At 43.6% G+C, this 10,977-nt stretch overlaps 1 long non-coding RNA gene across 1 annotated transcript; it reads left to right on the top strand.

Moving 5' to 3' along the window:
• The first annotated feature begins 5 nt into the window (after positions 1–5).
• Positions 6–5,706, top strand: LOC121018823 (uncharacterized). The gene is made up of 3 exons (XR_005785328.1): positions 6–83; positions 389–499; positions 4,709–5,706. It is a non-coding gene; the product is annotated as an uncharacterized LOC121018823 (long non-coding RNA).
• The last annotated feature ends 5,271 nt before the right edge of the window (positions 5,707–10,977 follow it).

Raw genomic sequence — 10,977 nt, 5'->3', positions numbered from 1 at the left:
CCCAGCATGCATTTCGGTCTCCTACGTAACGATGGCTCGTCGTCTGTGTGATGTCGCTCGTTGCCAAGGGGTTGATTTTAAGAGTAATTGAGACTTTTCCCTCAGACCATTATTTGACTTATGAAAAACAAAAAGCCCAAAGCAACGTTTTTTTCCCCCTCATGCTGACGTTCCTTATACAGCCGTTAACTGGGACATTTCTTTCCTTATGCAGTGGGACTATGTGGTTCCACTCTAGTATTGATCCCATCGTAAAAGCAGCACGTTTGCCTCTTTAATCACCACTCTGTAACCGAATCAGTTGTTTTAAAAACTACCTTGAATGATGATGATGTCAGTTACTTTTGGCTTTTTCTTGTAGGTTCATTTTATTCGTTCTCTATTCCAGATGCAGCATCAGTCACTTTCTCCAAAAAGCCTGGACTCCTGTTGTTTGGAAAGGACATTAGAGAACACAAACTCCGTACTCTTGGGCTGACACTGCTTTTAGTGAACAGAGGTAGGAAAAGAATTCTCGTATTCCTGTTCATAATTTTCAAATTAAATCTGACCTTATAGCATTGTTCTCTCAATTTATTAAATCCCAACTTTATAATTACTTATTGTCACCTACAACATAAAGGGAATGCTTTTTTATATTTTATATTATTTTTCTTTTTAAAGTTTATTTTTTTATTTTGAGAGAGAGAGAGCAGAAGTGGGGAAAGGTCAAAGAGAAAGAGAGAATCCCAAGCAGGCTCTGCAACATCAGTGCAGACCCCGATGTGGGGCTTGAACTCACAAACTGAGATCATGATCTGAGTCAAGATCAAGAGTCGGAAGCTTAACCGACTGTGCCACCCAGTTGCCCATATTTATTATTTTTCTTAAAGTTTATTTATTTTGAGAGCAAGCGGATGAGCAGGAGACAGGCAGAGAGAGAGAGAGAGAGAGAGAGAGAGAGAGAGAGAGAGAGAGAGAATTCCTGTGCTGTCAGCACAGAGCCTGACTTAAGCTCGAACTCACAAGCCACCTGAATCGAAACCAGGAGTCAGAGGCTTAACCAACTGAGCCACCCTGGTGCCCCTAAAGGAAATACTTTCAAAATAACGATGTTGATAGAACTGTGATATAACAAAAGAAAATCTGAAATGTTCTCCATAATTCTTTTTGTCCTTAGAATGGCTCCCATTCAAGATACTGCACTGTTTCTTTATCAGTAATGAACTATTTAAAAATGGTGTTGCAACGACAGGGTAGTTATTTGGAAAAAGGTCAAATTCATTCAATAGCTCAAATTATATATCAGAATAAAGTACAAGAGGATCAGAGATGTAAAAGTAAAAAAAGTAAGTCATAAACATGATAAAAATGTGTACATAACATGGAAATAAGGAGAGATCTTTCGAACTGTAACCCAAAATCCAGAAGTTGTAAGAGACACATCACAGTTTAAGTGTTGAAAGCAAAAGACAAAGAGGAAATCCTGAAGCAGCAACAGAACAGACTCATTGTATAGAGGATAACAACAATGTGATGACTAATGCCTGGCACTTCATCAGAAATCGTAAGTGAAGGCAGTGGAATAAGATATTCAAAGTAATGAGAGAATAATAATTTAAAAAGGTCAAAGAGGAATACTATATCCAGCAAAACTATCATTAAAAAATTAGGGGGACATAAAGACATTTCCAGGCGAACAATATGCAAAGAACTTTCGTAACTCATGAAGAAACTAACCCAATTAAAAAAGAAACAGGAGGGGTCCCTGGGTGGCTCAGTCAGTTAAGTGTCCAACTTTGGCTCAGGTCATGATCTCATAGTTTGTGAGTTCAAGCCCCACATTGGGCTCTGTGTTGACACCTCAGAGCCTGGAGCCTGTTTTGGATTCTGTGTCTCCCTCGCTCTCTCTCAAAAATAAATAAACATTAAAAAAAAAAAAAAAAGAAAAAGAAATAGGGAAAAGCCTTGAATAGACATGTCACCAAAGATATATGAATGGCTCATAAGCAAATATGCCCAACATCATCCGGCACTAGGAAAATGCAAATCAAAACTACAGTGCAATTATTACACTCTTTAAAATGGCTATAATATGAAAGAGCAAAAACACTGTTGCTGAGGCTATGGAGAAACTGGAGGCCTTACCTATTTCTGCGCAGAATGGAAAATAACAAAGCATTTTCTATTTTTAAAAAAATCTATAATTTTAAGGACATGTATTACTTTCTAGGTTATATTGCACATCCTGACTGAGAAAGAAAACAATCTGAATAACCAATTTCAATATACAGATTAAAAGGCATTGGAGGTCTCTGAATCTAATAAGGTCTGTTTCATTTTATTTAAAAAAGATTTTTTTGGGGGGGCGCCTGGGTGGCTCAGTCGGTTAAGCGTATGACTTCAGCTCAGGTAATGATCTCACGGTCTGTGAGTTCGAGCCCCGCATCGAGCTCTGTGCTGACAGCTCAGAGCCTGGAGCCTGTTTCAGATTCTGTGTCTCCCTCTCTCTCTGACCCTCCCCCATTCATGCTCTGTCTCTCTCTGTCTCAAAAATAAATAAACGTTAAAAAAAAAATTTTTTTTTTTAACGTTTATTTTTTGAGAGAGGGAAACACAGAATCTGAAGCAGGCTCCAGGCCCTGAGCTGTCAGCACAAAGTCCAACGTGCGGCTCAAACCACAGGCCGTGAGATCATGACCTGAGCGGAAGTCAGACACTTAACCAACTGAGCCCCCCAGGCACCCCAAACTCTGTTTCATTTTAAGCTAGAGATAGTTCCAATGTGTTGGAATCTCTTTTAATGAAGAAAAATTAATTTGTTCATATTATTTTATCAGGCTACTAAAAAAATATGAACAAAATGAAACAAGAGAAAATTTTAACTTGATCTCCTTTAAATACATAATGTAAAGGTACAAATATGACTTTAGCTGTTTAAATGTAGCCAGTTAGCAATTAATATTAGCCAAATTCACTTTATTTCATTAATGAAAAAAAAGATTCCATATTAGAATACCAATTAATGCAGTACATCAAAATAACATATATATATATTTTTTTTAATTTTTTTTTTGAACGTTTATTTATTTTTGGGACAGAGAGAGACAGAGCATGAACGGGGGAGGGGCAGAGAGAGAGGGAGACACAGAATCGGAAACGGGCTCCAGGCTCCGAGCCATCAGCCCAGAGCCCGACGCGGGGCTCGAACTCGTGGACCGCGAGATCGTGACCTGGCTGAAGTCAGACGTTTAACCAACTGCGCCACCCAGGCGCCCCTATTTTTTAATGTTTTTAATGTTTGTTTATTTTTTGAGAGAGAGACAGACAGAACATGAGCAAGGGAGGGGCAGAGAGAGAGGAATACACAGAATCTGAAGCAGGCTCCAGGCTATGAGCTGTCAGCACAGGGCCTGATGTGAGGCTAGAACTCACGGACCGTGAGATCATGACCTGAGCCGAAGTCGGACGCTCAACTGACTGAGCCACACAGGCACCTGTAACAGATTTAAACAAAACATATTTGAGCACTGCTGTAGATCCTTGATAGTTAAATCCTGCCAAATATGACATTTAAAAAATTACCTTTCAGCAAGAATATTTCAGCAAACATTATGATCAGGAGTTAACACTGGGAACATTTTCATGAAAGTGGGGCTGAGACCAGGGGCCCAGTCAGTGCTCAGCCCGTTCACCCCTGCACAGGATGCCTGAGCCAGGACCCAGAGGAAAATGGTAAAGCAGGAAACAAAACTGGAAGTAGGAGGCTAGAACAGTTATTATTCACAGATGACATGATTACAAACCTTGAAACAGCAGATCTATTTTGACTGTTTGACTAATAAGAGAATTGAGAAGTTGGGGAGGAAGACCTTCTGCCCTGTGGTCCTTCTAGCTGAACTTAAAAATCTAACTGACACGACACAAATTAACAGGAGAAAACTAGATTTAATAGTGTACATATGGGAATCCACAGAGATGTGAAATTCAGAAGACAGTGAGGTACCATGAAGCTTACAGGGAACGAAGGAGAGGGGTATGGGTGTAAACTCAATAGCAAGGTGAGAGGAGATGTTTGGAAAGACAAGGCTGATTATACAGATGAGTTCCTTTGGTAAAGGGGGGCCTCTGTTAATACTTGTCTTCCTCCTGCAGACTCTCCTTTCCACTGTAAATTTAGACAGTTATGGGGGAGGCACAACACCTTTCCTGCATCTGCTGGTTTTTTGTTTTGCTGTTTTTTTTTTTTTTACTTAAAAAAAAATGTTTATTTTGAAGACAGCGCAAGCAGGGGAGGGGTGGACAGAGAGGGAGACACAATCTAAAGCAGGCTCCAGGCTCTGAGCTGTCAGCACAGAGCCTGATGTGGGGCTCCAACTCACAAACTGGGAGATCGTGACCTGAGCTGAAGTCGGATGCTCAACCGACTGAGCCACCCAGGCACCCCTGATGAATATTTTCAATATATAATTATCAGAAAAGCATTGAGACCTCAACTGAATGATACAATTTGTTTAAAAGGAAAAAAGCTGAAACTTGAAAAAAAAATGAACACATTAGGAATCATATTGAAATATGAAATTTGAGGATACAGGAATGGAACAAAAATGGCCCCTGGGTGGGGAAAACCCTTTCCAGTGGAACACTGAGGTTGCACACACACCACTGAGAAAGAGGATCTCGGGCGCCTGCATTTTGACCTCAAACTTTCCCGTTGGGTTCTCTCCAGCTGGACTCTCAGCTCAGGAGGAAGACTCTGAAAGCAAAACATGCCCTGAGGGGAACCAATAGCTGCCCCTTCAAGCAGTAGGGTTTGCCCTGAGCCCCCACTCATCATTGACTTCAAGACAAAGATCTCTTTGACTTTCACTGCCTACCTATCCACCCACCCACCTTTGCCCCACATTTTCCTTTTAAACGTGGAAGTATCTTCAGCACTTTGGACAGTCTTTGAGAAGCGAATCCTAGGTTCCTTTCGTGTTTCACCACCGCTCCTCTCTTTGCCTTTGGATTTTGTCAGCAGGAATGGCCCAACCTGGTCTGTTTGGAACCCCACCCCTCTTGCACCCTTGCGCCCCAGCTACACCATGGTCCGGATGAGCTCAGGGAGGAAAGAAACGCTACAGGACACGAGCCTGTCACCTCCGCGGATGGGTGGGGGGACAACAACGAGGAGGTCCCGGGAGGAGTGACAGGTCCCCGCCCCAGGAGCACGCGATGCCGCGGGCTGTGGAGGTGGGGGTCTCAGGACAGGGTGAAGATTGCGGAATGCCAGGCTCAGGGAGCAAACCGGCCACCCGCGCTGCCCGCAAGGGGCGGGCAGACAGTCGAGAGGCGGGAGCCCGCGGCAAGGGCAAGAATCCGTGCACCGAGTGGGGACTTCACACGGCATCGGGTCCGTGAGGAGGGTCGGCGAAGGGTACTGTGCAGGAAAACGACGAGGCCGGTAGTGTCCACATGCCACAGGCAGAGAGGCAGATCTCCTTCCGAGCAATTTTAACCGGGAACAGAGCGGATCCCAGCATTCGGATCGCCTCCAGCGGCGTCGGGATTCACCACTGCATGGACCGGCGGGGGTTGCAGCCTTCCAGCGACCCCACAACCACGTGCGGACTTCTGCGGACCGAGCAGCCGCTGCGTTCAAACCTGAACCGGAAAGACAAACTGTCCCGCAACAGTGGGACACCACTTATCCGGATCCGCTTCCGGGTCTGCCGGAAATGCGCCACGGCCGTGCTGGGGGGGTGGGGCGGGGCTTCGGCTGGCCGGGGCGGGGCTGGCCATGGTGTGTCCTGGGATCCGGGGAGGCGGGTATGGAGGCTGGGAATGGGTGGGGCTAGGAGGGTGCTGGCTCCCGAGGGAGCCGGTGTGGGGGCGGGGTCTGGTGGTGGGCGTGGCCTCGGCCGATCCTGTGTCCCGCCCCCGGGCGTTCCTGGATCGGCCCCACCTAATGTGGTGTTCGGGGTTTGGATTCATTTAGACTACTTAGGCGTAGTGCGGGGCAGGGTTGACTCCTTCCTGCTTTATGTATATATTTCCAACAATTTAGCGTAAACGCTTAGAGTGCTGTAGACTCTCACACTGGAAGCCGAGATGTTTTCCTCTTACTGAGCTGGAAACGGTTGGAGTCCGAAGCCGCTTTTGCTAGCGGGTGGAGACGAGAGGGGGCGCTGGGCGGTGTACACACTGGTTCCACGGGGAGGAGCTGCAGCAACCCGGGACAAAGGGCCTGGGAGGGTGGGTGGAGGGGAATTTGAGCATCGACGTCACCAATCCATTGCTTTAAAATATCAATTAAGGGGCGCCTAGGGTGGCGCAGTCGGTTAAGCGTCCGACTTCAGCCAGGTCACGATCTCGCGGTCCGTGAGTTCGAGCCCCGCGTCGGGCTCTGGGCTGATGGCTCAGAGCCTGGAGCCTGTTTCCGATTCTGTGTCTCCCTCTCTCTCTGCCTGTCCCCCGTTCATGCTCTGTCTCTCTCTGTCCCAAAAATAAATAAAACGTTGAAAAAAAATTTAAAAAAAATCAATTAAAAAAAAACTTAAAAAATAGGCATTAATTCCTTGGTTCCTTTTTATCTTCATTGTGTTGGTCTATTACGTGCTGGAGGTGAGCTATAAATCTATGCATGTATCTTGAAATAAAGTTAGATTGCGTCTACTTGTTTGCAATTAACTGAAATTTTCTTTTGTCCTGCTGTAACCTCACATTTGATAGATGTTCTGTTGTTACCGAACCCCAAGTTCAGGTCCTTGTGGCTCAGAAGGCCCAAGAGATGAATGTTGATTGGAAAGGAATTTGAGCTTTAGTCAGGAGCCTGGCCACCCTGGGAGAGGACAGATTTGTCCCAGGGCCAACACCAAGGAAGGTTTCTGCCTGGCCCAGGGATTTTTAAAGGAGTTTGGGGCAGTTGATCCGTAAAGGGAGGGCAGTGCTCCCTGGAACATTTCTTGATTACCTGCAGACTCACTGATGCCAGCTACAGATGTTATCTCCGTGTTCTGAGGTTGTGCAAGGGGGTCTGGTTCCTCAGTGTCCAGGTGCTAGTGCTCGTGGATTTGGATTCTGTTTCATGAAGTGCAGAGGTGCTCTGTTGTTTCTAGGAAAGAATGCATGATCTATAGATACTCAAGGACAGGATAGTTAATCACGAGGGCTAAGGGTGCTTGCTAAAGCTTAAAGACTATTAGGTTGCCTGGAGGAGCCCAGGTGGTTTCACTATATGTGTCTTAAAGTGGAATAAGGGTATTTCTGAGGCTCCTGGGTGGCTCAGTTGGTTAAGTGTCTGGTGATTTCAGCTCAGGTCATGATCTCACAGTTCATGGGATTGAGCCCTGTGTGGCACTCTGCTGACAGCACGGAGTCTGCTTGGCATTCTGTCTCTTCCTCTCTCTCTCTCTACGCCTCTCCAGCTCATGCTCTTTCTCTCTCTCTCAAAATAAATAAATAAAAAAAAATTTTTTTTTTAAAGAGTATTTCTGGGGCACCTGGGTGGCTCAGTCAGTTAAGGGTCCAACTCTGGCTCCAGTCATGATCTCTCAGTTTGTGAGTTTGAGCCTCACATGGAGCTGTGTGCTGACAGCTCAAAGCCTGGAGCCTGCTTCAGATTCTGTCTCCCTCTCTCTCTCTCTGCCCCTCTTACACTTGTGAGCGCACGCATGCGCTCTCTCTCTCTCAAAAATAAATGTTAAAAATTAAAAAAAAAAAAGTATTTCTTAGGGGTGTGCCTGGTTGGCTCAGTTGATGGAGTATGCAACTCTTCTCAGAGTTGTGAGTTTGAGCTCCATATTGGGTGAAGAACTTACTTAAACACGCACACACACACCAAAAGTGCAAGAAGAAACAGTACTTAAACACATATATTTTATGTGTTTATGTAGAGAACTATTATAAGTTATTAAGTAAAAGTATTTCCACAGTGGAAAAAACTAATGAGTTCATAGTTCTTTGGGGCAGATAATTGTTCCTCAATTGTCAGAGGGAAAAATGTACCATATACATCAATCCTAGCATGTCAGAATTCCACTGAAAGGAAACCAGGTTTCCAAATCTTTTACAGGTTTCAAAATTTCTTACTTGTTTCAAAATATTTCACAAGTTTTCTCAATGATTGGGTGAGGTATTGGCACGTTGATATCTCTAAAATAATCAACTCTTCTCAAACGATGACAAGAATATGTAAAGAAAACACAAAGACATGAAAACAGATGGAGCTTATAATTCATACTGATGGAGAAGTGGCCCCAATTCTTTTTTTAAAAAATCATTATTTAAGTATAGTGGACATACAATGTTACATACACTTCAGGTAACAGTGGTTGACAATATGTTCCTCAATGCTCACCATGATAAATTTAGCCACCATAGAATGTTATGACAGTATTATTGACTATATTCCCTATACTGACTTATTTATCTTATAACTTCAAGTTTGTACCTTTTAATCCCCTTCACTTATTTCACCCTCTCCCTATTCTTCTCCCATCTGGCAAGCACATGTTTGACCTCTGGGTTTGGTTTTTTTGTTTTGTTTTGATTTTTACACTCCACGTATAAATGAAATCCTATGGTATTTGTCTTTCTCTGTCTAGTGTATTTCACTTAGCATAATACCCAATCCTGATTCTTTAAAAAAAAAAATTCTTATAGTTATTTATTTTTGAGAAACAGCGAGACACAGCGTGAGCAGGGGAGGGCCAGAGGGAAAAGCAGACAGACTCTGAAGCAGGCTCCAGGCCCCGAGCTGTCAGCACAGAGCCTGACTGGGGCTCAAACCCATGAACTGTGAGATCATGACCTGAGCCGAAGTTGGACACTCAACTGCCTGAGCCAGCCAGGTGCCCCAATCCTGATTCTTAACAGCAAAACTCTTTCCTATCTGACAACTGCTACTAAAGCCACATCCTGGGGTGCCTGGGTGGCTTGGTCGGTTAAGCGTCTGACTTCGGCTCAGGTCATGATCTCACGGTCTGTGAATTCGAGCCCCGCGTTGGGCTCTGTGCTGACAGCTCAGAGCCTGGAGCCTGTTTCAGATTCTGTGTCTCCCTCTCTCTCTGCCCCTCCCCTGTTCATGCTCTGTCTCTCTCTGTCTCAAAAATAAATAAACGTTAAAAAAAAATAAAGCCACATCCTAATACATTTTTTTTTTTGCCCTGCCAGGTCAATTTTTCTTTAAATTTACATCCAGATTAGTTAGCATATAGTGCAATAATGATTTTAGGAGTAGATTCCAGTGATTCATCCCCTATGTATAATACACCATGCTCATCCCAACAAGTGTCTTCCTTAATGTCCCTTAGCCATTTAGCCCATCCCCCACACCCACAACCCTTCCAGCAACCCTCAGTTTTTTTCTATGTATTTAAGAGTCTCTTATGTTTTATCCCTGTCCCTGTTTTTATATTATTTTTGCTTCCCTTACCTTACGTTCTGTTTTGTATCTTAAGTTCCACATATGAATGAAGTCATATGATATTTGTCTTTCTTTTAGCATAATACCCTCCAGTTCTATCCGCGTAGTTGCAAATGGCAAGATTTCATTCTTTTTGATTGCCAAGTGATACTCTATTGTATATATATATACCACATCTTCTTTATCCATTCATCCGTCGCACATCCTAATACTTTTAAAACTTAAATGTTTATTGGAACCCGCAGAGAAAATATTATAAGGTATATTTGAATTTGACAGGCACGGAAGTCCATAGGATTTTTTTATATGTTCATCTAGGACAGTATATCTCAAAATCCCTGATGTCAGCCACATAGAGCAATTCCATCAGAATTTCTGGTATATTTTTTTAAAAACTCCCCAGGTAATTCTAAAGTGCTGCCCTGTTTGAGAAATAGCACCTAGGATGTCTTGAGGAAGATTCAGTCATGGACTGAGCTTGTCTGCAGGAAGCCTAGATCATCCTTCTCTGGGATCATATATGACCCATACAGAAATCTCAAATCTGGGCGCCTGGCTGGCTCTGTGGGTAGAGTGTGTGATTCTTGATCTCGAGGTCATGGGTTCAAGCCACCCATTGGGTGTGGAGATTACTTAAAAAGAAAAAAGCTGAAAGCTTGTTCTATTGTGGTTGTCTATGTCCACATTCCAGGAGTTGTAGACAATCCAGAGAATAGGGAATTCTGAGTGCTGGCAGAAGGAAGCCCACCTTCCCACCTCCATGTAGGAGGGAATCTTCAGGGATTGCCTTTTGTGATGTGGGTTAATACCAGGTGCTGGGAGGGTATGGGGACAGAGGAGAGGGTCATGTGTTTGGCGGACAGTTGGAGACCTGGCCAGGTGTAGTTTCTCATGATGTTGTTCTTCACACCAAGGAGAGGTCTTTTTAGGATTCCCAGTGATAAAATAAAGGAATTTTTCAACATTTATTTATTTATTTATTTATTTATTTATTTATTTATCTGCTTAGAATGATTACTTCAGGCTTTATTTTTTGATAAAACAAATTAGTCCAGTGGTGCCTGGGTGGCTCAGTCAGTTAACCGTCCGACTGCAGCTCAGGTCATGATCTCACAGTTTGTGTGTTTGAACCCCGCATTAGGCTCTGTGCTGACAGTGAAAAGCCTACTGGGATTCTATCACCCTCCCTCTCTCTCTCTTTCAAAATAAATAAACTTAAAAAAAACCCAAATTAGTCTAATAGTTCCAAGATACAAAATTAACCAGTTAAAAAAATTTTTTTTAAATATTTATTTTTGAGAGAGAGAGAGAGAGAGAGAGAGCGAGCGAGCATGAGTGGGGGAGGGGCAGAGAGGGAAGGAGGTACAGAGTCTGAAGCAGCCTCCAGGTTCTGAGCTGTCAGCACAGAGCCCATTGTGGGGCTTGAACCCACGAACTGCAAGATCATGACCTGAGCCAAAGTCAGATGCTCAACCGACTGAGCCACCCAGGCGCCCCTTTTTCTTTAAAAAAAATTTTAAATATTTATTTAAAAATTAACCAGTTTTTTTTAATTTTTTTTCAATGTTTATTTATTTTTGGGACAGAGA

The sequence above is a fragment of the Herpailurus yagouaroundi genome, unplaced genomic scaffold, assembly GCF_014898765.1.
Source record: "Herpailurus yagouaroundi ecotype Mexico unplaced genomic scaffold, PumYag 220, whole genome shotgun sequence".
Taxonomy (NCBI): Eukaryota; Metazoa; Chordata; class Mammalia; order Carnivora; family Felidae; genus Herpailurus; species Herpailurus yagouaroundi.
Note: the sequence above shows the minus strand (reverse complement) of the source record. Positions and strands in the feature narration are given on the sequence as shown.